This window comes from Anopheles merus, chromosome 2L (genome assembly GCF_017562075.2).
Source record: "Anopheles merus strain MAF chromosome 2L, AmerM5.1, whole genome shotgun sequence".
In the NCBI taxonomy this organism is placed as follows: domain Eukaryota; kingdom Metazoa; phylum Arthropoda; class Insecta; order Diptera; family Culicidae; genus Anopheles; species Anopheles merus.
This window is the reverse complement of record NC_054083.1, coordinates 23736888-23760324: the sequence shown is the minus strand read 5'-3', so window position 1 is coordinate 23760324 and position 23437 is coordinate 23736888. Positions and strand designations below refer to the sequence as shown.

At 45.9% G+C, this 23437-nt stretch overlaps 1 protein-coding gene across 2 annotated transcripts in view; it reads left to right on the top strand.

Annotated features, from left to right (window-relative positions):
* Positions 1-1847: 1847 nt before the first annotated feature.
* Positions 1848-23437, top strand: part of LOC121592972 — a 62662-nt gene continuing 41072 nt past the window's right edge. For both annotated transcript variants that reach the window (XM_041914953.1, XM_041914952.1), the window contains exons 1-2: positions 1848-1934; positions 4003-4213. The gene's annotated coding sequence lies outside the window, so the exon portion shown is untranslated. The remainder of the gene's footprint in view (positions 1935-4002; positions 4214-23437) is intronic.

The window sequence follows — 23437 nt, the reverse complement described above, 5'->3', positions numbered from 1 at the left end:
CTCCAAAAAAACAGTCAAACAAGGAGCGCCTTCTCCAGCGATGTCGCAGCATGCAGTTTCTTCCGTTTTTGTCCGCGGAACGTCAGGCAGGAGAACAAACACGCATCCGTAACCTTCGCCAACGCTGCTGACGAACACGGCAGACATCGGAGTCCCGCCCCCCTCCCCATGCGTCATCTGATGCAGGTTTCCGAAGTGACCGAAATCGCTAAATATTTAATGCTGCCAGCCAAACGGCAGCAAGCGTGTACATACTCTCTCCGTACAAGGGCGCCTCGGGCGCTGCAGACACACTTGAGGGCGAGCGAATTTTGTCCTAAAGAGATGAGGGGGGGGGGGACGGAGGTGATGCGATACAACACAACCTACGCCATACCGCCCACGCGCACACACACACGCCACTTTTGGGGGCGAGTTTGGAGATACCCTAGTACGCTGGGGAAGAACATGTACGGGAGGTTATAGCAACCAGCAGGTGGGATGGCGGCGTGAGGGCGACCACGTAAGCGGTTCGCGGGTGTCAATTATGCTTTCGATGGTACACCTTTCCGGCAGCGTTGGTCCGGGGGCACGCAACATCGGAGAGCCATTTCTTCTTCGGTGTGCGCTTCTGCAGAGCAGTCGGTGCCTTCCAATCTCCGGGTGGTTTGGTGGGATGCTGCTGTCGAGAGATAATCATCCCCCGTTCTCTTGTGCTCAGGGCCCTGTTTTGATTTGCTTTCTCTTGTCTCTCGCTCTCTTAGTCCGTCGCTCGGCTCTCGTAATGCTAATTTGCTATCTCACTATGGGCTGTATTCATAAACAGTGAAGTCCCTCTAAGGTGAATCTTTGAGGGACGCATAGCTTAGAGAGACATTTATGATATTTATGAATATGCTCTCCGTTGACCGCTTAGTACAATATTTTTTGTGAACTGCTATGCAAAAGTTACTTATACAAATTGGGGTCACATTTAACTTGAAGAGACAAAAAATGTATGGAATATTACAGTGCTCTCAAAATGGTCATCTAGAAAAATCATTTTGAAGACAGCACACCTTACTTCTATAACTGATGTAAAAATGTTCTTTGTCTATTTGTACATTATTCATAATGATATGATGATTAACAAGTAGAGTAGATCAAAGCTCTTTTATGTATATTTTCTATTCTTTATTTCTCATCATTAAGTGTCTAGTTTCAGTTGCAAACTAGGTTATTGTTTAATTTTGTTTACTGATATGTAATTATGTATTGATGTATTGTTTGCCAATTTACCATAATCAGAGGCTGGTGTTATTATAGTTGTATTTTTGACGTTTTCCTTTTGTTTAATTACCAATTTTCTATAAAATTATCGCTTTCATTTCACAAACTTTAAAATTAGATAAGCTTATTTAAGCATTTAGTTTGCATGCTGTTTGATACTTCCCTTCTACGTTACTGATTTATTTTTGTGTTGTATATCTTAGTTGACGACATTTATATTTAATTAAATTATATAAATTATGTTCATTTCTATTTTTCTCACTACTTTTTTTGTTTTTCTTTTACGTTTTTTTAAATGTAGTTAATGTTTTTTGTTTCTACAAAATTAATTCTCTTAAGCTTTCACTTTGTTTTATTATGTTTCTTTTGCGTTATTTTTTAGTTTTCTTTCTACGTTTCTACAAACTAATTTTTTATTAAAGTTACAATCTCTTCACTTCATTCTATATTTCTGCATAGTCAAATTGGTGAGCAAGAGAGCCGAAATCTCTCCCACGGCAGCAACCCACCCAAGAGAGTGAGAGAACGAGCCCGCGAGAGACAGCTGGCGAGAGTGGACAGAAAAATCAGCGTCAGCAAGCGACATCCGTGAGTTGTTGCGGCCTGTCTCAGTGAGTGAGTTTTCGTCCTGTTCGTTGGTTCGATCTGCGCTATCGCTGCGTTGGAGGATTTGTCTTCTGGCTGCTGTAAGAATTGTTCCACCCTTTCATCGTACAAAACCCAACCAACCGCCACCCCCCCCCCCCCCCCCTGAGAGTGGTTGTGTAGGATACACCCTTTTCTGCCGTGTTCGTTCACAAAAGAGCGATTTGTTTCAAACTATTCCGCATCGTGAAGTGCGTTTTTGTGTGTGGTACTTTAAACCTGAACAAACAGTGCTAGATCTCCAGCATCTTCTTCCAGTGTGCATGTGTGTGCACTCGTGCGTGTGTGTGTGTGTGTTTGTGAGTGGGTGAAACGACAAAAGAAGGGAACGACACTGTGTACGGGACAGCAGCGTTCCTTATGTTTCACCTTTCGCTTAAAGACGCATAAAACTTCATAAAACCATGGGCAACAGCAGTACGCAAAGGGGTGCGGGAAATGCAGAGACCAGAACGCAACGGCAAAAGACGCGGGCGGGAGGGAAAGGGACCATTTAAATGGCGTGTAAATGAAACGGGCTCGATAGCAGGAGGGTGTATGGACAGCACAGGGGAATTGTCTTGCCGTGCCATGTTGCCAACATTATAATGGTGTGGCGTTTTGTGCGAAGATGCTGTATGTGTGGCACTGTGTGTAATCGATTATGTGTGTGTATCTACGTTCCCAAGTGCCAATGCGTGTGTGTGTGTGTGTTTGTATGTGTCGCATTTATGTGTGTGAATGTGTGTGGAAGTAAACGAATCATGCCACAAAGCACAACGACGACGAAAATTGGACACAAAACAAAGAAGCATAAGAAATAGCATAACACCACAGATACAGAAACAGACACGGTGGGAGGCGAAGCAAAAAAAAAACAAGCACACAAAAAGTGATATATAATATAAGATGCTCATAGATCGAGATTCGGACAGCGAGATGCTGGACAGCCAAGCATGGTTGTTAAAGCATTTTTTGATAACTTCTTTACCATGCAACCGTAGTATTGGCTGGCAAATTTTCTTCCATACTGCTTAGCCAAGACGTGATTCCGCCCAGCGAGTTCCAAAACGAGTTCCCGCAGAAGACAGTTGGATAATTTCCAGCGTATGCAATACGCCGTTCCCAGTGCCATTGACCGATGAAACCAGTGCTGCCCGGGGCGGGTTTGCCCTGTGTCGCGTCGCGGGGTAAATAAACTCAATTGAGCGACGGTTGCAAAGACTTAACCAGGGACCTCCAATAGGGGAAAGCAAGGGGAGGAATGGTTCTATCTTCTCCAACTCCAATCCCCACCAGCGGTTGCCCGACTCTTTCTCTACGCCGTGTCATGTGGGGGAGAGAAAGAAAATGGAAAACTCTACTCGCTCTTCCAAGTGACCGTGTGGCCGGCGTTCGTGTCCGTACCCAGGCTGTGACTTTCATTAATTGGATGTATTAATGTCAATAGAGAAACATTGAGTAGATTGCGGATCTAGCTCATACCATGGGATGACTGTGTTGGTGTTGGTGTGTGTGTATGTTTGTGTGTCTCATTCAAGCTTGGGAATAACGGTTTCTTGCAACGATTTGCCCTGCGTCCGATGCGCCCCAATCCGATAAGAGCGCCTCCCGAGCTACAAGCGGTGTGATACGCCGTGAACTGGTTCTGTCATTTCTGCACAACCGACCGCAAACAAACAAAATAAAAAAAAAACCGGGACGCTAGCAAACTAGGGGACATAACTGTGCACCAGGAACCGGGTACGACGCTGGTGCGAAGACGGGCCGCAACGATTAGAGAGAAAGCCTGGTTAATCAGCGTTCGCCCTACGCCTGTGACGCAGCGCAAGCAAAACAGCACAGCCAGACAGGCGCACAAGCGATAACTCTGCTACGTACGGGGCAAGTGAGATGCAGTTCTTGCCAGAGTCGTAAAAGAAGAACGAAAGAAAGAACCAATCGACAGCAAATACAAAATCTAACGCGCATTACAAACCCGTATGGGAAAGCGGGTTTTTATTGCGTTATGAAAGTTTGGAACGATTTTGCTCCTCAAACGCGTTCTGTATATTCTAAGAAGGACTCTACTGGGCAAAAAACCAACACGCAAGTTATCCCAATACGTTTTTATTGTTACTTTCTTTACAGTAAAATTTTCAGCCGTTCCAGTGTGTGTGTGTGTGTGTTTATTATCCAGCAGAATAAATTATTGGTGAACAGAAAAAAAGGTGAAAAACAGTGTTGCGAAGCGCTTGAACAGTGAACTTTGACTTTCCAGAAAGTCCGAAACTCCTTATCGGTGGCATCTTTGAGCCGAAGCAGCAAGAAGCAACCCAACAGCGAACCTCATCGTGCGAAGGTGAGTGGAAAGGATAAGCGCGAAAACTGAACGTAGTCTCTTTCTCTGTTAACACTTCTGGAATATCTCTGATTTGGGCAAGATTGTCGCTTGCTCGAGCCGCATCACCAGTGTTCCAAGCGTTGAGATGTTGAGCCCCCGCAGGATTTTCTTATGCCCCTTAACCACACAGTGCCCAGATTTAAAGTCAGGGTACCGTTGGGTCGTTAATAAATATAAAACAGGCCGTAAAATGGGTTTTACGTTCCCAATACCCAATCCCTCTCTCCACGTTAAGACCCGTTGCTTGGCGGCTCCGGGGAATGGCAAAGACCTGTTTATATCATGACACCTACTTGACTTGGCACCGAGACCTTGGCACTCTGGCCGGTGAAAAGTCGCATTAATCGGTGGCTAATTTTACGATCGACATGTGGTGTCGATAAATTTCAGAGACCTTCCCTACCAGTCACACCATATTCGAGGAGGCGTGGATTATAAACTGGATTATGCAGGAAAACTATATCATTTTGCATTGGATTTTGCTAGGCGCCATATTGGATTGAAGGAGTTGGTTGCAGCTTGCGAGGGAGAGAGAAAGATCAAATTCCCAGAATAAACACTTCAACTTCGACTCGGCACTAAATGTCAGGGTTGCAGCGCCCATGTCCCAAGGGTTGGAAGTTCTCCAGTTTGGAGTGTGTTCTGCCCGATGTATCGATAAACTGGGGCGTGCAGATGTAAAACCAGTTATCCGTGCGCTGGCTCCTTATTTGGAATTCGCCACCCTCCCCAGTGGGCTGGCTGCTCAGACAACCCGACCAGAACGGATACGAGCTGTTCGAAGCACCACCACTCGAGCAGTTTGATGTATTCACCTAGTTAACAGTCAATATTTGAGCTATCGTAAACTTGATGAATAGCTAATCGGATGCAGAATCTTTAATCAAAAAGTTGTTTCCGGACTCCGGGTGGACGGCAGGACCGGAGCCACCGTCATTGAAAAGTCTTTTCGTCTGAAGAAGGTTAAAAAGCTCTGTTTACGGTGCCAGTTTAACCCCTCTCCGGGAGCGATCCTGGGTTATGCGAAGTGGCCGAGATTAGAATCGTTTTGCCGACTCTCTGCAGAAGCTAGATCGGAAGCGCTTTCTGCGAAAAGTGGTGCATCGATTCCGTACCGAAGTGGGATCAATATTTCGTTTTCAATTTCCACTCGCCTTCTGGAAACCCAAGCACTCAGTCTTGGCCAGGCATCTTGTTTGAACAGCGTTTATGTGTGTTTTGTGTTTCCGTGCGGGTGTGTGTATGTGTGTGCATAAGCCCTCGAGCACTGACTTGAAGATTGTCCCTCGAGCGCGCCTCGGGGAGAACAGGCAAAAAAGGAAGCAATAAATCTGATTAGCTTTCGGAATCGAGCCACTTCAAAAAACTACTCTCCCGTGGCTAGTCTGCGTCCCACCGGCAGCACTGTGGCAGGGAAAGGGTTTGCTTCAACGAAAAACTCCCTTTTCCGGCGTGATGGCGCTTATGAGCGTACGATTGAAGCGAGGCAGAGGCGCACAGGGGAAGTGCGCAATGCCAACGACACAGCGCCTTCACAGAACGCAAAAGAAAAGGACACGGAGAAAGCCCGAAGGGACGGACTGTTTCTCGAGATTGTACACTTGTGATAAGGTGTACGGATGTGCTGTGGATGGAAGTTGTTCGACGTACCGTGCCCGATACTCTCATGGTAGCCATTGTCCATAAAATCGATTCGATGCTGTGTGTGTGTATTTGAGAAGTCCTGTCGCAGAGGCAAGTGTGAGCAAAACTATCCAGGGGACTGTTTTGAGGCAAACTGTACGGCACGCGAAAGCGCCTTCCGGTCAAAGATTAGATACGGTAGGGCGTGAAGGCTATAAGTATAGTTTATCACAGCCCACACACTCACACCAAACTGCATTTACGAATCCTTTTGAGATGTGTGGACACGTTTCTGCCATCTATGAGCTAAGCATCGTGGTGAGAAATCTGATCGGACATTGAATACATATTCCAAAACACGAACACTGTCTGTCAATGGATTGTCCATTGAGATGCTGCCTTACTGCCTTACTCCAATGCATATTTACTCGGCAGATTAACAAATAGACAGAGCCTACCAACCTCAGAACTTCCAGATATTGCCAATGTAACCCTTGCATTTGGAGACGTTGTTGTGGAAATGTATCTATAGGCAATGGCCGAGCAAAATGAGTCTGTACCAAGAATCAACGTTCTCGACTTCTTTGGGGTCTCCCACCCTGCCATAAGACGTGAGGATAAGACTGACAGATTTCGTGCATCCAAGAAAACGTTGAACACGGCCAAGTATAAAAACCGAACAAACCACGTGAAGCGAAACTTCGATGGCTACGTTTTCCCCCCCAAACTCCAATCCAATGCTCAAATCACCAAGCAAAACCTTCAACTAGAGTTCAATACTGTTTCAAGATGGCGTGAGCTGTTTTTGTACTCTCCTGTGACCGTCGTCTATGACATTCGCTAGCGCCTGTTCAGCCTGCAGGCAGTGTTTCACTGCTCGTACCGATAGCCCTGTGCTGCTCCATGGCGCAAAGGCAAAAGGAGGACGCAAAATCTTCTCTTGGCAAAATGTTCAATATTTTATATAAACTTTCTTCTTTGCTTCCATGCTTCTACATTCAAAAACTGGAGCGAGTTTTGGGCGGTTTGTTTTGCTCCGTTTAAATTCTTAAGCCAAAACTTTATGCTTAAAAAACACACACACAAGACTTTGCAGATTCTTTGCTGCTGAATTTGCGATTGAAATCGTCGATGTGTGTCCTTCTGTGTGTTGGTGGCCAAATCACAAACGACAAAAAATCGAGCATGTTTTGTTATCTTTATTATTATTGCATACGGCGGGCAAAACTTCATGGTTGCATAATGTGGCTTTAAAAAGTAAAACACTGCGCCACAGTAGCATCATGACAAAACACTTTAAATATGCTCAATTTCTCGCTTCTTTCTCGTTCGCTTGGTCAATCTAAAAGCGACATAAAGTGGAGAGTTTTTTTTTTTCTTTATAAAACATAATTTAAAACCCATTTCAAAGATTACTCAACAAAGTTGAGGCACACAGCAATTGATCCCCGGGTCGGTCTGTGTGCCCGGCAGCGCTTAAGCTTTTGCATATCCCACGCTGCGGTGGTCGATAAAAGATCCTTCCGCTAGTGAGCGGTAGGATTTAGGTAGGAACCTCCTTTAAAACTGTCCTCCTCTGGCTGACTTCCGAAATTATGCCACCATCCAGCCGTCCTGCTGCACAGCAGGGCAGAAATTACCATGATATTAATGCGTGTGGCAAGATGCCGCCACCGACCGACTGCCCCCAAAAGGAAGAAACCTCACCACAGCTTATCATGTCGCCTCGCAGTACGCTTTTCTTTCGCTTCACATTAGCATATGTTCTTTGCCTCAATGAAGCACAATAAGTCATCCTTTACTGTGCGATTTTTTTTTGCGCGCGCTGAAAGTTGCAAGATTTTTGACGCATTTTTCATTCCCTGAACTCCTCCGTCGTCCCCATATTGACGCATTAAAACATCGGCTCCGCGTTGACTTGGCGATTTTGTTTTGGTTGTTTACTTATTTGTGTGAGTGACTTTGTAGAAAGTTATCCAAAAACCAAGGTACTGTAGGATCTGACGAATCTTTTTAACGCCCTTCCAGCCAGCCAGCCAGCCAGCCAGTCTTGTGGACGTTTTTCCGTGCGGTCGTAAGGCCCGGTCGGCCCAGCAGCACCGTGGCAACATAGAGAGAGAGAGAGAGTTTTTGCGAGTTCCGCGCGCTGCCCGCGGCAAACTTTGTCCTGACTCTCTGCCAATTTCATTTATTTCTACACCTCTTCCCTTTCCCGCTGAGCTCCGAGGGAAGGATACATTCTTGTTCGCTCTTACGCGTGGCTCTTGAAAGATTCCTTTCGTCGTTTTTAATTCGTTACCGTCTCGTTCGCGCTCTCCAAGCAGCTTGGCTGAAGCTTTAGTGGCCGCCGTAGGAGTCCTTGTGATGCTGCGATTACTTTGATCTGACCGTCCTTAATCTTCTGCTCTTTCCACATCCCTTAGGCTGTGGCACTCAAACACACACACTAACAGCTTTCAGTTCAACAGAGCTTACAGTACACAGTGCAGAAGGTATGAAACATGCTTTGGCTCAATGTTTCTTGCACGTATTTTTCTCTCCCCGCCTAAAGTCCATCAAAAACCTTCACAACTAAAGCCGTTACGCTGGTTACAAAAATGGACCGAGTTTTTTTTACCAGAAGATACTTGAGCACTTTTGTGGTTTTCTAGGCTTCTTTTTTCTTATCCCAACAAGTCGCTCAGCCCCAGCAAGTGCGCTTTGAGCGTGGGTTATATTTCTGTTTCATACATTAAGCTTTAAGTTAATCGTGGGCTTCAACAGAAACCATACCGCGTTGTTGACTAAAGTTGCTCGTACAAAAGTAGCAAAAAAGAGCCACCTAAAACCATCCATAAAGAGCGCACTTCAATATCCACCTGTATCCTCTCCAGCAGGGAGGAGGCTAAAGCAAGCAAGATGTGTAAGTAATTGCACACCGTAGGGCGTATGAAATTTTACTCATTTAACTCCCACAGCTCGGTCGAATCGACGGCCGGTAAGGGCCCTAGCGCTATCTCGCTATACCATTTTCAATCATGCTTCACGGGCCGGCTTTCCATCAGACATAAATATTGTGATAACTGTTGCCCGTTGCCCATTGTTTACACCGTCCCCGCAAACAGTGGCAGTCGCTATTCCGTGGGTGTATCTAGTGTCTACAATATCCTGCCCACGGGCAGCAAAGCATTAGATTATGAGAGAGAGAGAGAGAGAGAGAGAGAGAGAGAGAGAGAGAGAGAGATAGAGAGAGAGAGAGAGAGAGAGAGAGAGAGAGACAGAGAGAGTTAGAAAGAGGGTGAATACTAAATGAGCTGCTGAAGTATGTACTTCATCAAAGAAAAATGAACCCCACCATCTTTGTCCAACACGGCGCTCGTCAAGCGGTAAAGTTGTCTTGAAGTTTACCTTCCAGCGGAGTTTCTCCAACCCCTCATCGTTCTTTGCAGCTACCACCACTACGCTTGGAAATGGAAGTGACAGATCATTTATTAAAATTCTACCATTAATTTCTCTCCCAAGGTAAGAGACACAACTTCTCTCGACCTGCACCGTTTGTGATCCCTTCGCTGGTTTCCATTTACATTATCGATGGTGGAGGGCGACAAGGAGTCGTGTTCTTACTACGTACTACGCAGCAGATAAGAAACTCATCATCATCGTCGCATCATCCCTTTTTCACCTGCCCCGTAGTGCCGCTGGCATTTTGGAGCACAGGGAAAACGGTGCGCCCAGAGCGAAAGATATCTTTGAAGTGAACTATAAATTTATTCACCTCTTCAATTAATCACCGATTCGAACGAGGTGAACTTTTGTGTCACACTGGTGTGGTACGATAGCAATCGTTTGGGAGATGGTTTAAAGGGGTTGTTTTTTCGAGAAGCTCGATCGATTTGAGGATACTCCTCGAAAGGTCCTGAGCAAACGAGCGATGATAATGAAAATGGTTCCGTGGTTTATTTAGTGTCATTAAAAGCACACTATCAACGCATCGAGGAGGATGTGTGGAGCTCATTGCTTGCGTAACATCCTTTCTGTTTGAGTATATAAGTTGCTACAACCCTCCGGGAAAGTCTCCACACCATTAAACGGGTCAATAGGGTACACTTTTACGGAGCACCGCACACATCGTTTACGAGGGATAGTTTCACATTCATTCTGCCCAAAATAGTTGCATCCCTCGCTTCGCCCTCCCTCCCCGGCATGTGGCTTTCATGTGCGAGTGCCGGTCAAATACCCAACCGGAAACACGATGGTACTTGCAAATGGGTTACGCTCTAAATCACTTTAACCGACTTGGTGCGACCGCTTTCGCCCCTCTTTGTGCGTCTTTATCTCGGCACAATCTTCACCATCGAACCCGACCGTACGTGACCATGATTGTGCATCGTTCAAGATGCACAGTCACGGTTTCGGCACGGTGGAACCGTCAAGGATGCTAACTGACACTTCTTAACGTAACGCTCCGGCGCTTGTTAGTCGGCGAGATGGGGTTTGCTGTACGACGATGGAAGTGTACGAGGGCGGATAATGGTCAATGGATGAGATGACTCTCTCCATGTGTAAGGGTGTATGTGTGTGCGTTACATTAGCGTGTTTCGGTAGGAAATGCAGCCCGGAAGCCCCGGGAGCCCAACACTGAAGGACAAAGCCACCTTAAAAGCTTCAATGGAGCATGCACACACACACACACACACAGACACACTAAGGAGCACGGAACCTGATGCTTACGAAATGGTATCTCTGGCCCGACATTCGAGGGGGTTCGGCATCGTTTCGGGAATGTTGAAGCGCTTGAAGCGTGTTATTCTTTCTTTGTTGTTCTCCCCTTTTTCTTTCCCCACTAACAAGCAACCATTCTCGATGTCACCAAAGAAGTTGTTCTTTGCACGAGGTTGGATAGGTATTTTTGGAAACGATCACAAATGCCATCGCACATACTGGAAGTTTGCAAAAAATAACAAGCACTCGGCACACTAGTACCGAAGAATAGGGCAAGATAGCAGCAAAAACAGAACGAATGTGTGTGTGTCTGTATGTTCTCCAGCGAACTACTAGAAAGAAGTGAACTCATCTGCAAGCATCCGGTAGCACACAAACACAAGTTGGTGTTACCTTTCTCGATTATAAAGGTCCTCGCTTGCACGCCGTCCTGGAACGGTTTTGGGGCCACTGGTACATGGGCTCCTTCATTTCGGCTCCAACGATCGGGACCGGTTCGATACGCACGAAAAGTCCGTTTTTCTTGCTTGCACACAACGGGGCACTCTGGGACACTGGGACGATGAAGCAAAAACACACTGAGTTTCCATTTCATTTCTTTCGCCCCGGTTGTGCGCTTTTTGCTGTTGCTCCGGCTGCTACGCTTTTCGATCCATTTCATCGCGTGGTCATTTTCCGTGGCAACATCCCCTGGTGGCCTGGCAATCAGGCCTTTTGTCGTACGGCCAGCAGGAAGAGGCTAGCCCTTTGTTTCTTACCCTTCTGGCTCCTTCTGGTCGCAAAAATCTTCGACCATTTTTGCTGTGCTCCATATCCCAGCACAAAGCTGCACGTGCACATGCAGGAGGAAATTGATTTTTTGTGTCCCAGTTTTTTGCTTTGCAAGTCCCCAAAAAGACAAAAGAAAAAAAGGACGTACAAATCCTTTCATGCGTTGATGGAGCTTTTCGTTTTTGGCTGGCTGGTGCCCAAAAGCTCAATGCCCAAGTTTGCGGTTGCTTTTGTTGAAACGATGGCAGTTGGTGCCGTGTGTCGGTGACAAGAACGATAAGCCCTTGCCGAACTTAAATGCTCTGTGGATGCGTGTGAGTGTGTACAGCTAAGTGATGTGCAAAACTGTGAACGTGGGTGAAGGTCCGATGCCACCGAGAACACACACACACACACATATTAGTATAATAACGATTACGTTATTAATGATGATAAATTATCTAATTTTCCACTGGGACGTAATTTATGCCCGGTTCGGAGCCGGTTGCCAATGAGTGGTGGGACTGTCGGGTTTTGGTGCTCATAGAGCGCTCTGGTATGTATGTTTGTACGTGCTCCCTAGAAACCGAGAAACATCTTTAAACAGCCCGAATTTTCTGGGCAAGAACGTTGTGGAGTTTGAACGATAAGAGTCATGCATCACCAAAGAGGTATGCTTTAAATCGCTTTTAATCCCTTTTTCTCATACAAATTGCTATCACAAACCCGTACACTAAACGGTATCATCAGCAAGGATGCTTTACTGTCTGTCGAAAATCTTAAATTCCCGCTTGCATTCGATCATTCGCTTTAAACCAGCTGCACTTAATAAAATTAGCACAGGACACTGCGAGGGGGAAACAGAGCCCGCAGATCGGTTTTGTTTCGCCAACCCTCGGTAGCACACACCTCACCCAGCCTGGGGTGTTTTGTCCCGGATAACTTTGTTGACTCCTCCACGCATCATCATAAATTAAATTGCTTTCCGCAGCGCATCCTCATAAATTAAAACATTAAAACATGATTACGCCCTATATTTACGACGGCTCCGCTTGGCTGGCGGGCACAGTTCCAACTGCCATTCGGCGAACGGGTGTGGAATGGTATTTCGATCGTGATAAATTGATCACTAACTAAATAGAAACACACATACACACACATACACACCCAGGGTCATATGTACAACAGCGGGAGCAACAAAAAAAAATGGAGCAAAACGAATGGAAAATACGCGAAATGGATCAAAAATCGAACATGACGGTAACGCGCTGATGATGGTTCGATCCTGCAACCGGACCGTTGCCAAAGGGATAAGGACCCAACGAGCCGTGGCAAAAGCGTGGCGCGCAACGGTATAGGTTTTCTACGTTTCTCAGCAATAATCCAGCCCCCCCCCCCCCCCCAAAACCCATGCTGGGCGTAGTGGGATAATTCGATTGACGTCAGCCCAGTGGCAGGGAGTCGAAGCATTCCATTCCGCTGGTCCGTCGGAAAGGGCATAATTTGTTGCAGCACTGAGCAAATAATAATAATAAAAAAACGGATACGCTGTGTATAAATTTCACTCAACCGCATCGAAAGGGTGATCGATTTTTGATATAAATTGTGGCAAGCACGGGGACCAGCGGTGTCACCGGGAGTGACGGCAACGAGCCGTCAAAATCCCGTTCACATTGAGCGGAAAGCTGATGAGCCCCCGGATGAGCGGATTGGTATGCTTCCCGCGGTCGTGGTGGTGTCGTGGTATAAATAATAAAAATCTAATAATTATTCAAAAATTAAAATCGCCACCCCTTCTCCTGGGCAACCATACCAAAGAGGGATTCTTGGTGCGGCCTGTGCAATCTCTCTGCGCCAAAAAAAGGGTGGCGCGCACACACAAAGGGTATCGCATTACGTGACAGCCGATGCAGGCACGTTGCCAAATTGAAAAACGCGGCTCATTGTCGTGTTTTCCAACCCAGCTCCTACCATCCTGCTGTTCAATAAAATCGTGCACCGATTATGCCGTCCGGCACAGACCCGGACCCAGGAATTCAATTTTCCGATCAGTCGGGTGGGCGTCGCGAAGGCAAGTCTGCTGACTCGTGGCAGCCGACCTGACGTGTGTGTTCAAGAAGTACAGGGGATGGGCTTTCTTTGTGGATGAATCATCAACGTCCTGTATGGTTCTCTTTTTTTTCTTTGTTATTGTCTATGTCCTGGACGTCAAACACAAAGAGAAGTTTGTGCTCCAAAGTGGTTGTAAAAACCTAAAACCGAAAAATTGAAATTCTTTCCCCCCAAATCTGTCAGTCTGCGGGCGAGAAAACGTATCCATTACACATCCAACCACGTGGGGGTTTGGCAAGTCAAAATTTGGGGGTTTGGCGCTCGTGTCGTTCTGGCCGGTGGCCTAACTTGCACCCTTGTTTGGCGAAACTACCGCAACAGCTGGGATCTTCTGGGGCGGCGATGAAGCGCGAAACTATTTTCCGTACTGTTTGATGCCGCGGCTGCCAATTGGGAAAATGGTTCGAACGCATCTCTCACTCCCGGTGAGTGAGATGCAGCGTCGAGGAAGAGCGACAGAGAGAGAGAGAGAGAGAGAGAGAGAGAGAGAGAGAGAGAGAGAGAGAGAGAGAGAGAGCTGATGGAAGATAGGGGAAAATTGCTGGCACGGAAAAGTGATACCAATATTAAAATAAATAAATTGCACGCGCATCCCAAGTGGCCAGTCGGCGCGGAGAGCTCCGGTTACAGTTACAGGGGAGGTTTGACGTGGGGCGACTCTGTGATTCGATTTAGCACCGACGTAAGAAGAATGCAATTTTTCGTTTACTTGCAGCTTGGGGCAGGGTGCGATCGATGATGCTTTTTTTTCTTTTTTATGACAGCATGATGTCATCGAAGTTGCAAATAAACATGGTATCAAATGGTTTTTTTTTGTAGTACATTCGACGCGACTTTGAAACAAGAAGATAGTTTCGAGATTTGCTTTAGGAATTCTTTTACATAATCTATTCCGTTACAAAAATCGAAATCTTCCTTCAAAATGTGAAGCCAAGCTTAGTATTTTGTCAGCATTTTCAGCCATTTTTTTCCTATAATAGCTCTCCATACTTTAATGTAAAGCAAATTATCTTCGGATTACTGATAATTCGTTTGTGCTAAATTACGAAGCAATGCATCACAAGATCATTCTACGTCCAATGCCCAACCTGTCTGCCGTCGGGGACGAGATGATGACTTGAAAGGCGCAAATATATCTGTAAATTTGTCCCGTGCAACTCCTGCTAGCGGCTGCCAGCACCGTGGCATCGTGTCAAACGCCATTACGCTGACAGATCGGATGACAGTCGGAAAATGGAGTGTCTCTATCATCATCCGCTCCTTGCGACACTTATCCTCCTCCTCCTCGGTGGTTTCCACCCAGTAAGTGGCCGTAAAAAGAAAAGCAAACAAGGTAATATTATTGAATCGAAATGATTTTCAACCTGTCAGAGAGAGTGATGCAGCGCGCTGCTGTTTTGAAAAGTTTTGATTTGTCTTCCGGTCTTTCGAGCGATAAAAAACGACGTTACAGCAAAGCAAGACAAAAAAAAAGTGCTCGCACGTGTACCGGCACATGAGGGAATTGAAAAGCCTACACTTTTCCCCTCCCAGACGCTGTTCTGTGTATGTGTGTTTTGGGGGATGGGACATTGGGAAAAAATGTGGAGAGAAATGAAATGAAAAGTCAATTTCGAATGAAGTAGTCCCGTGGGAGCTGGCACTCTTTCCGGGAAGGACAAGTTTGCCGAGCCAGCAATTAGCAACGGATACACGCGATTCGGGGCGGCATTGAGAGCGGTGTGTTCGGGGCATAGATACCGGAGAACAGCCGGCAGTAAAAGCAATAGGGAAATTTATAGACACAACAACAAAAAAAAAAGAAACTGAAACATTGTAATGTTGTGCAAGGGAGAGACGTGGGATAATTTGATTTGGGGAACTAAGAGCTTTCGGAGTCCATTTTCTGTTTTCGTTTTTCATGCCAGTAATAGACTGTAGAAGCCATAGTAGCTAGAGTAAGAGCAAAGTTTGGATCCTACCAACTGATGCTTAGTGTGTGCGTTAGTCCATTATTTGACATCTCTCTTTATCTTTTGACATTTACTTTTAATTCGTTCTCGATGGGCTATCATTGACAAACGGATTCTATGAAAGTAGAACTGCAATTGTGTGCCATTTGCGTATAATGAATCGTTGAATTAATTCTTTCAAATATTTAATTACAGCGGATCAGCTTTTGTTTTATTTTAATCGGATATAGACCACCATACTCAGAGGTAGTTCAATGGTTCATTCGACAGAAGCACCGGCTCCTACAAGTTCGGATAGGATCGATTCTTATTCAGACCGTTCTCTCGTGACAAGGACTGATATTCCGATATACACACAAATATACAATAATTCTATGAAGTTAGTAAAATAGGCCAGTATAACCGAGTACCACATGCATTTTGATTGTTACACATGCTTTAGTACTAAACAAGAAAAAAAAACTGTTGATAGTATGTTTCGAATTCAGATGTAATTTTTTTCATGTTTTGCACATTAATGTTTAATGTTCAAAGTATTATTCCCATGAATTTTTACGAAGTTTTATGCCTCGTATTTTTTTAATCAATATTCAATACTTCTTACTATATACGTGTCTTTATTATGATGCCTTCAAATGGATTTCGATATTGATATTACTTCATCCATCGTCATCGACAGCACACTACAATGGTCTAAAACTTTCTCTATGTGTGTCTATAAATCTAAAACGTCTCCTCTTTGCCATAAAACGACTTCAGAACGTGTTAGACACTGTACTGTACACTGTAGACCAACTTTTATGGCATCTTCAACTCCAACGCCTAAGAGTTTGCAAAACGACCAAAGTTTGTCCACTAGCCACGACCGGTGATAAAACCGAGCAGCGCTACTTTATGACTTAAAATCACAGAACGTTCCCTCTCTCAAACAATTTCACTACAGACTTCCATCCCCATATATCCCGCAGCATCTCGGGCATCATACGTGACGCCTCCAATCTGCGAATTATCTCGCCGTCAAATGTATTGTAGCCTAGAAAAGGCTCCCAATGCTCCCAACAAATATGTATGTATATATGAAGCGGATACGACAAATCAGTCCAACTGCCGGAGGCACAACGAAACGCCCAGAAAACCTAACGCCTAGCAACTTCATCCGACAGGCTGAAGCCTAAACCCGTCGGGCAAAACGTTACGGTACGCACACGAAGGGGGCACCGCTTTACGGCTCGCGTTTTCGTTCCTTGGGCGCGTCCTTGGGCTGTAACGGATCGCCTTTTTCCAAGCTCCGCTCCGGAACCGGAACAGGGTGGGGCCAGCCGCACTGTTTTGTGGTGTTTGATGCTTTCTTTTTGTGGCTTTTTTATGTTTCTTTCTGCGCCGGAGCCTTACGCCTCGACTTTTTTCCTGCTTTATTTCGAGGATGTTGATGATGATGGAACGACGGCAAGTTCCGCTGTCTTTTCATAAAGCGTGCGGGAGGAAATACGAGAACTGCTCTCGCTTTACTCAAATTGTACACCCTTTTTGGGTGCTTGGGGATGCCTTATTCTGCTGCCCTTACTCCCCAGAGGCCACGGATGTACGGCTGCTCGGTGCTCCCACTCAGCGAAGACCAAAAAAAAAGGAAGCAGCAGCACCGATCTGCCGTAGCTGATGATGTAATTTTCGGATCATTTTCACTCGCGTGAAACTTTCGCTTCTCACATTGCCGAAGCGGGAGAATGTTTTTCTTGCTTTGCTTCTGCCCACTCCTCTGCGACTGCCGCTTTCCTTAGATTCAATACAAAACGATACTCGGATAAGCAAAGCAAACGCTACCCAACGTTTGCACGAGATCTCATATTGTGGTTTTATTTTGTACTGTAGCTCTTTTTTCCTCTGGCCAACTCCGAGTCGGTATAAGCACGCACCGTCCCACAACAACCTACATGCAAAATTCCAACATCCCCCCCCCCCGCGCAACAGCCACTCACCCTGATGGAGCCGTTTGGAATTGCCAAAAAGCATTCCCATTCCCAGGTTTCCGCCCACGGCATCCAGCAGGGCACAGCGGCAACCATGGTGAGATAGCGTGCCCCTCTTCACAGTTTGAGGATAGCCCAAATTGGGAGGAAAACTTAACGATCTGGGAAAATTCAGTTAATTACCAGCCTGTCAGTTCGGCACGAAGCGCTCTCGTGCGCTGTAGCAAAAGACGCGCAAACACACACACACAGAACACCGAACTTTGCAACGGGTGGTGTATTATTTTTCCTACATATTTTCTTCGATTTCCAGCTTCTTTGCTGTTGTTGTTTTTTTATCCTGTTTATTTACTCTCGCACGCTTTTTCCCTTCACGCGACAGGAGGAAACCCTGAAACCGATCACAGCTCGTATACGGTTGGAGGGCGTAGCGGGAAAAGAATAATATTTGGCCACCAACAACGAGCAGCAACACAAAAAAAGAGAAGTGGGATGGAGCCCTAAATTAGTCGAGCTCGCGCCGTCGAACGTTACTTTTCGGGCGGCTCATTATCTCAATCTCACAAGTGAAGAACGATAATGCCCGAGACGCTGGGTTTTGGGGCTATTGCTGAAGGCTAAATTGGGTCAGCAGGTTTGATGACGCTAGAGAGTCGTGATTGGCACTCCAGCTCTTGCGCCAGTGAGTTTTGTTTGGTTTCGAAATAGAGCGCACCGAGTTTATTTGAATTTCATGGCGAGGAAATTAACTTAAAAGCGCGTAGCCTGCGGTAGTTTAAGGCTTTGCGCTCTCAAAGGCATCGGGCACGTGCCCGTGTTTTGCATCATAAATAGCTAATCAATCCATCGGCAAAGTCGACCTTTGCCCTCCCATGCCCTCCGGGTAAGATGCTGACGACGAAATCCTAGCACCTTCTTGCGCCCGTTTAAACAGGCGGTCCTATTTTTATACGGTGAAGATGGCTTAGCAATAAAAATAAATGGTGAATATATGTTTCTGTAATGCGATTCTGTAGCCCAAAAGCGGAACCTTTGTCCTCTGAAAGGTTTCTTTTTTGTGTTATTGCTGGGTTCCATCGGCATCAATCAATAAGGGAGACATTTCCATCAACAGTGATGCGGACCCTTTTCCAGCAGGTGGTCCCCGGGCATACAATCAGCCAACCCTAGGCCGAATGGGCTGGTGATGATTTAATAACAACACAAAAATATGACGAAGGAAATATCCTGTTCACCTTTTCGCCCGGTTGAAGGATAGCTGTCGAAGGAAAGAAGGGTGCATTGTGCACGCGTGAAGGTTTGAATAAATTTCGCTTTATTTGACTGCTCTTCCACGTATTTGGGGAAAAGGTTTTGCTTTCTTGGGAAAAATTAGGCAGGTTGATTTATTCCGTTCGGCACTAAACTGTGACTCGCTGGAAAGCGCACAACGGATAACATCAACAAGTGTGCAGTTGATTAAGTAACGGATTAATAACCATTCTCTAATACCGCCACGAATGTGCCCCGAAGCGGTCCGTTCTGGGAAGCATTTTAGGGGTTAAGAGCTGCTGCTAAACGGAACGTTTCTAGTAGCACGGATGGTCCTATTTTGATTTAGACTCTATTAGGAACGAACAAAATGAACTCACAAAAAGTGTGCTTTTTAATACAAAAATGTATCGCCTGGACGGTGAGATGACTGGTATATGCGACTGGTATATCTTAAGAATACGCTCACTTTACATTGATGATTTTTTAAGTGCTTAATGTAATGAAATCAACAAATTCTTTGTAGAATTGCTCGCTTCGTTAATTAAGGCAACGCTGTATCGTAGACTTTTTTTCCAAAATTCACAAAAGTTGCTTATAACAATATTGTGCCTACTACTCTACAAACTTTGAGAAAGTAGTTTTCTCAAAATCAATCGTTTAGAGTGACTGACTCTGAGATTTAGAGTGTTTGCTGAATAATTTACATCATGTTCCACAAGCAGCTCCATGTAAGCAAACCAATTAGGATGTTAAAAATCATCCTGACAAAACGCAAGAACACGCTGGAACAGAACCCGAAACGGGTTGACTGTTGAAGAAGAATTTCTCTTCGTCAATGAATTCTGCACCAATGGAATTCATTGAAATCCGTGTCTCGCAAAATACTTTGCCAAATTTACAGCCACCGATACAACGGTGCCGAAAACATTTCATACCATCCTTTGTGCGATGGATTCCCGTAGTTTCAGTTTCCATTTTTTCACCGAAACGATTCCCATCCTGGGAAGTTAATTATATCGGCAAATTGTGTCGTTCTGTTCGTCCTTTCCTTCCACGAGTTGGCGCCCGGCGCCGAGATCATAAAGGAAAACCTTTCGCTACGGCTGTTGTGTGCTGCTGGCTGCAGAAGCCCCGAACGTGTGCCACACCACCACCGGTTGTCTGGCGCCTTTCATAGTGCAGGCGAACGAAACAATGGATCGGTGGTGCCGGTTTTGAAACATCCAAGCCGACGACAGCGTCACGCGTTCCGTTTCCGTTTGTGAAACTCCAACCCCGTGGGGGGTGTGAAGACGATGAAGCCGGTGCCGATTTATGCGCTGATCCCTTTTTGCATGATTCGTCGCTCATAAAACCCTCGTCAGTTACCGTAAATCTGCTGTCGACAGAATGTCTTAAAATTCTGCACAAAATGGAACGGTACCGGCAGGAGGAGCGCCACAAGGGCAGCGTTGGTCTTCTCTCGCTCTCTCTCTCTCTCTCTCTCTCTCTCTCTCTCTCTCTCTCTCTCTCTCTCTCCCCGGGGAGCAAAATTGGGTGGAAGAGATGGAGGCAGATTTCCACTGCATTCCCGGGCTTTCATTCGGGCACGTGCAACATCTTTCTCCTCCCGACCCCTTGGTGGCGTTAAAAAGGGGGTATGGTCGTTTGCCAATATTTCTATCCTGGTGACAATTTGCATCCGTTTTTCGTTTCGCCTGCCTGTTTCGGCTGAGATCCGCACGCGTCAATCTAGCAGCCTGTTAGAAAGACATTTAAACCATTAGAAAGAGAGAGAGAGAGAGAGAGAGAGAGAGAGAGAGAGAGAGAGAGAGAGAGAGAGAGCGAGCGCCCGAGCGTGTGGGTGGGAGAGTTTGTGAGTCTCTTGCGGAAGGAACTGCCAGGTACATCGAGCAAACATGTTTCATTTCCGTTCCTGGTGAGCGAGTCGAAACAAAAAGATGCGAAACAACGGGAGATCAATAAATATCTTTTGAATCGGGATGGGACGGTCGATTTCGGCTACTGATCGTGCAAAAATGACGTAGACTATGAAGTAATCAATTCTGAATTTTATGAACATGTAGAGTCCAAGGAAACAAAGAAGTATTTCGTTTCGTACTTGAAGCTAGTTTCCATGTTTGTTGTTTATATTAAGTCAATAAGGCATGTTCTATCTTATTTCCTATCTTAGTCTTGTTTTATAGCTTGTAAGTTTGGATTGAAGTTGTGTTATTTGTTTTAATAATGTATGAATGGCCGGTCTGGTGGTACAGTCGTCAACTCGTGCGACGTAACAACATGCCCGTCATGGGTTCAAGTCCCGAATAGACCGTGCCCCATACGTAGGATTGACTATCCTGCTATGGTAACAATAAGTCACTGAAAGCCAAGCTCTCTTCATTAGTGGGTACTGGCAGGCCTTGACCGACAGCGGTTGTTGTGCCAAAGAAGAAGAAGAAGAATGTATGAATGGATTATTCTATTTTTTATTTAATGAATTTTGTTTCGTATTCCACAGAACTACAATTTGACAAATTTCATTGAGCAATAAAAGTATTTCATGTAATTTTCTTTTTCTAAAAATTTCCAACCCATGCATCAAACAAGTCAATGCTAATCCTTGCAAAGCATAACTTCCCATGAGGCAAAAGAAACATGTTTGTGCCATCCGAAAGACAGGTATTTTTAGCATTTACCCCACCTTTACGATTCCAGTGGGGTGAGGCAACTGGAGACAAGGCACAACGACGAGCTACACAGTGCTAGACAATTGACATTGTCTCACCTTTTACGAGCTTTGTTTCGATGCACACACACAGCACCGGAATTGCTTCCCGTGCAGACAGACGAACCGAGTAGTAGCGCCGAGAGTTATTAAGCGGCACTTTTGCGACGGATTATTATTTTCCTACGCCACAGCACAACATCACCCCGGAATTGCCCGGGAAGGCGGCAAGCAGCCGGCGCAAACGAGGTGCGAGAACAAAGCATAAAACTCTTTTCACTTCCTGCTGGGAAAGCATAACAACAACAACGACAACGACGATGGAGCAGCGATGAAACAACAACGGCGGAAGTTGACAGATAGAAAAATATAAACCATCCACCCCATGCTCCCATTCTTTATTGTTCTGCGCACTTGTACATACACACACACACACACACACACACAGAAAGACGCCCAACTCTAGCACCCAGCAATACATCATTCATCATTTCCGCCATGGTCGAAAGCTTTTGCAACTTTGCTCGATGAAAGACGGGCGTAGGAAGCTGTGCAGGAAGCCCACACCCGAGAGAGACCGAACTCCCCAAAAGCAGATGGCGGCGTTTCGTTTGTTGTTTTGTCGAATTGTTGGGCGATGAAACAAAAGGATTGGCAAATTCCGGTGAAGCCTACCTTTTGGCAAAGGAGTCCAGGGAGCGGGAGTTAAACTTTTCTCGTCTCCACACGCACTCCCTCCCTCCCAAACCCCCTGTCAGCAGTTCGACTCGGAAAGAAAAGGGAACTGAACTGAACCAAAGCCTGTTTTTAATGCTTCACCGCGCTCAAGACATTCGAGGGCGAAAACGGTTGGGAGGAATTGGAGTTGGAGGATCTTTCACGTAGAAAACAATGCCCTCAAACCATCACCCCCACCCCTCCCCCCTGCAGCAAATCCTTGACAGCTATTGCCCACAGAAAACACAACACAACAGTCACGATAGCTGAAAGGGAAACAGGGTGGCACCTGCTGCACCGATCAACAGCCACACCACACCTTACGTTGGATGATGGGAGGAGGATGGGGGGATGGGATGATATTGTTAACATTGTGTTTGTTTCTTGTTGCTTCACTGCTCGCGCCCCAAAAGCTGTTGGTTCTGATGCCTTGCGCCTACTTCAGAAAACCCAGTCATCCTTGGGTTAGGTCGAGCCGAGAGTTACGAAAATGCTAAAACGGGATGAGTTTACGCCGTAAGTGGCACATCAACAACACAAGCACCAGCAGCGTATGAATACAGCGACAGGAAAAATAGAGAAAATCGCTCAAGCGATGTTAAATTGAAATGTTTGCATTTGCTTACGGATTTGCCCCATTGCACAGAGCAGCAAAGCAGCCTAGCTCCCGAAGGAGTCGATCGTAGTTATGCACTGTGGGGAGGGCAAAAAAAACAGAGTGCTCCAACTTACCAAGCGTACAAAGTGATTAAATACCAACCACTCCCAATCGTACCGACAAACGTGTAAAGGCATGCCATGAATATGCGAATGAAATGTCACCATTTTCTGCTGGATCCTTTCCATCTCTCCCCAATGGAAACACGGCGCCACGGCAAAAAGGACATGCAGATTGTGCCCCGTGCTTCCCGGGTCTCATTAAAAGTTTCCGGCTCGTTTGCTCTTCGACGGGTTTGCACGGACGAGATGGCTTTTAAAAGACATTATACATTCAGCGACCCCTCTCGCCCGCTTTCACCTTCTTGCACGGTACATTGAGCTGCAATGGCATTCTGTGGCATATTTCCATGAGTTAACATTGCCGAGAAATAACTCCTGTTTGCCGCTTGAGAGGGAGGAAGGATGAGGCTGTCCACTCTCGGGATGATGTCATCTCGGTGTAGTATAAGCGGATCGGGACGGATAAATGAAGGCCTGTAATTAATCCTTCCTTCGAGCAAGATATTTAAATTAAATCTTCAATTTATTCCGCCGCTTTCATGTCTTTCAGTTGGGTGTGCAACATAGTTCCTACTGCTGGCCTGCTGGCCTGTCCAGCAGGACTGTATTGATGCATTTCAGAAGTTTAATAAGTAGGGCAATTCATTAATTTGTGGCAGTGATGCAATCACCGGTCTTT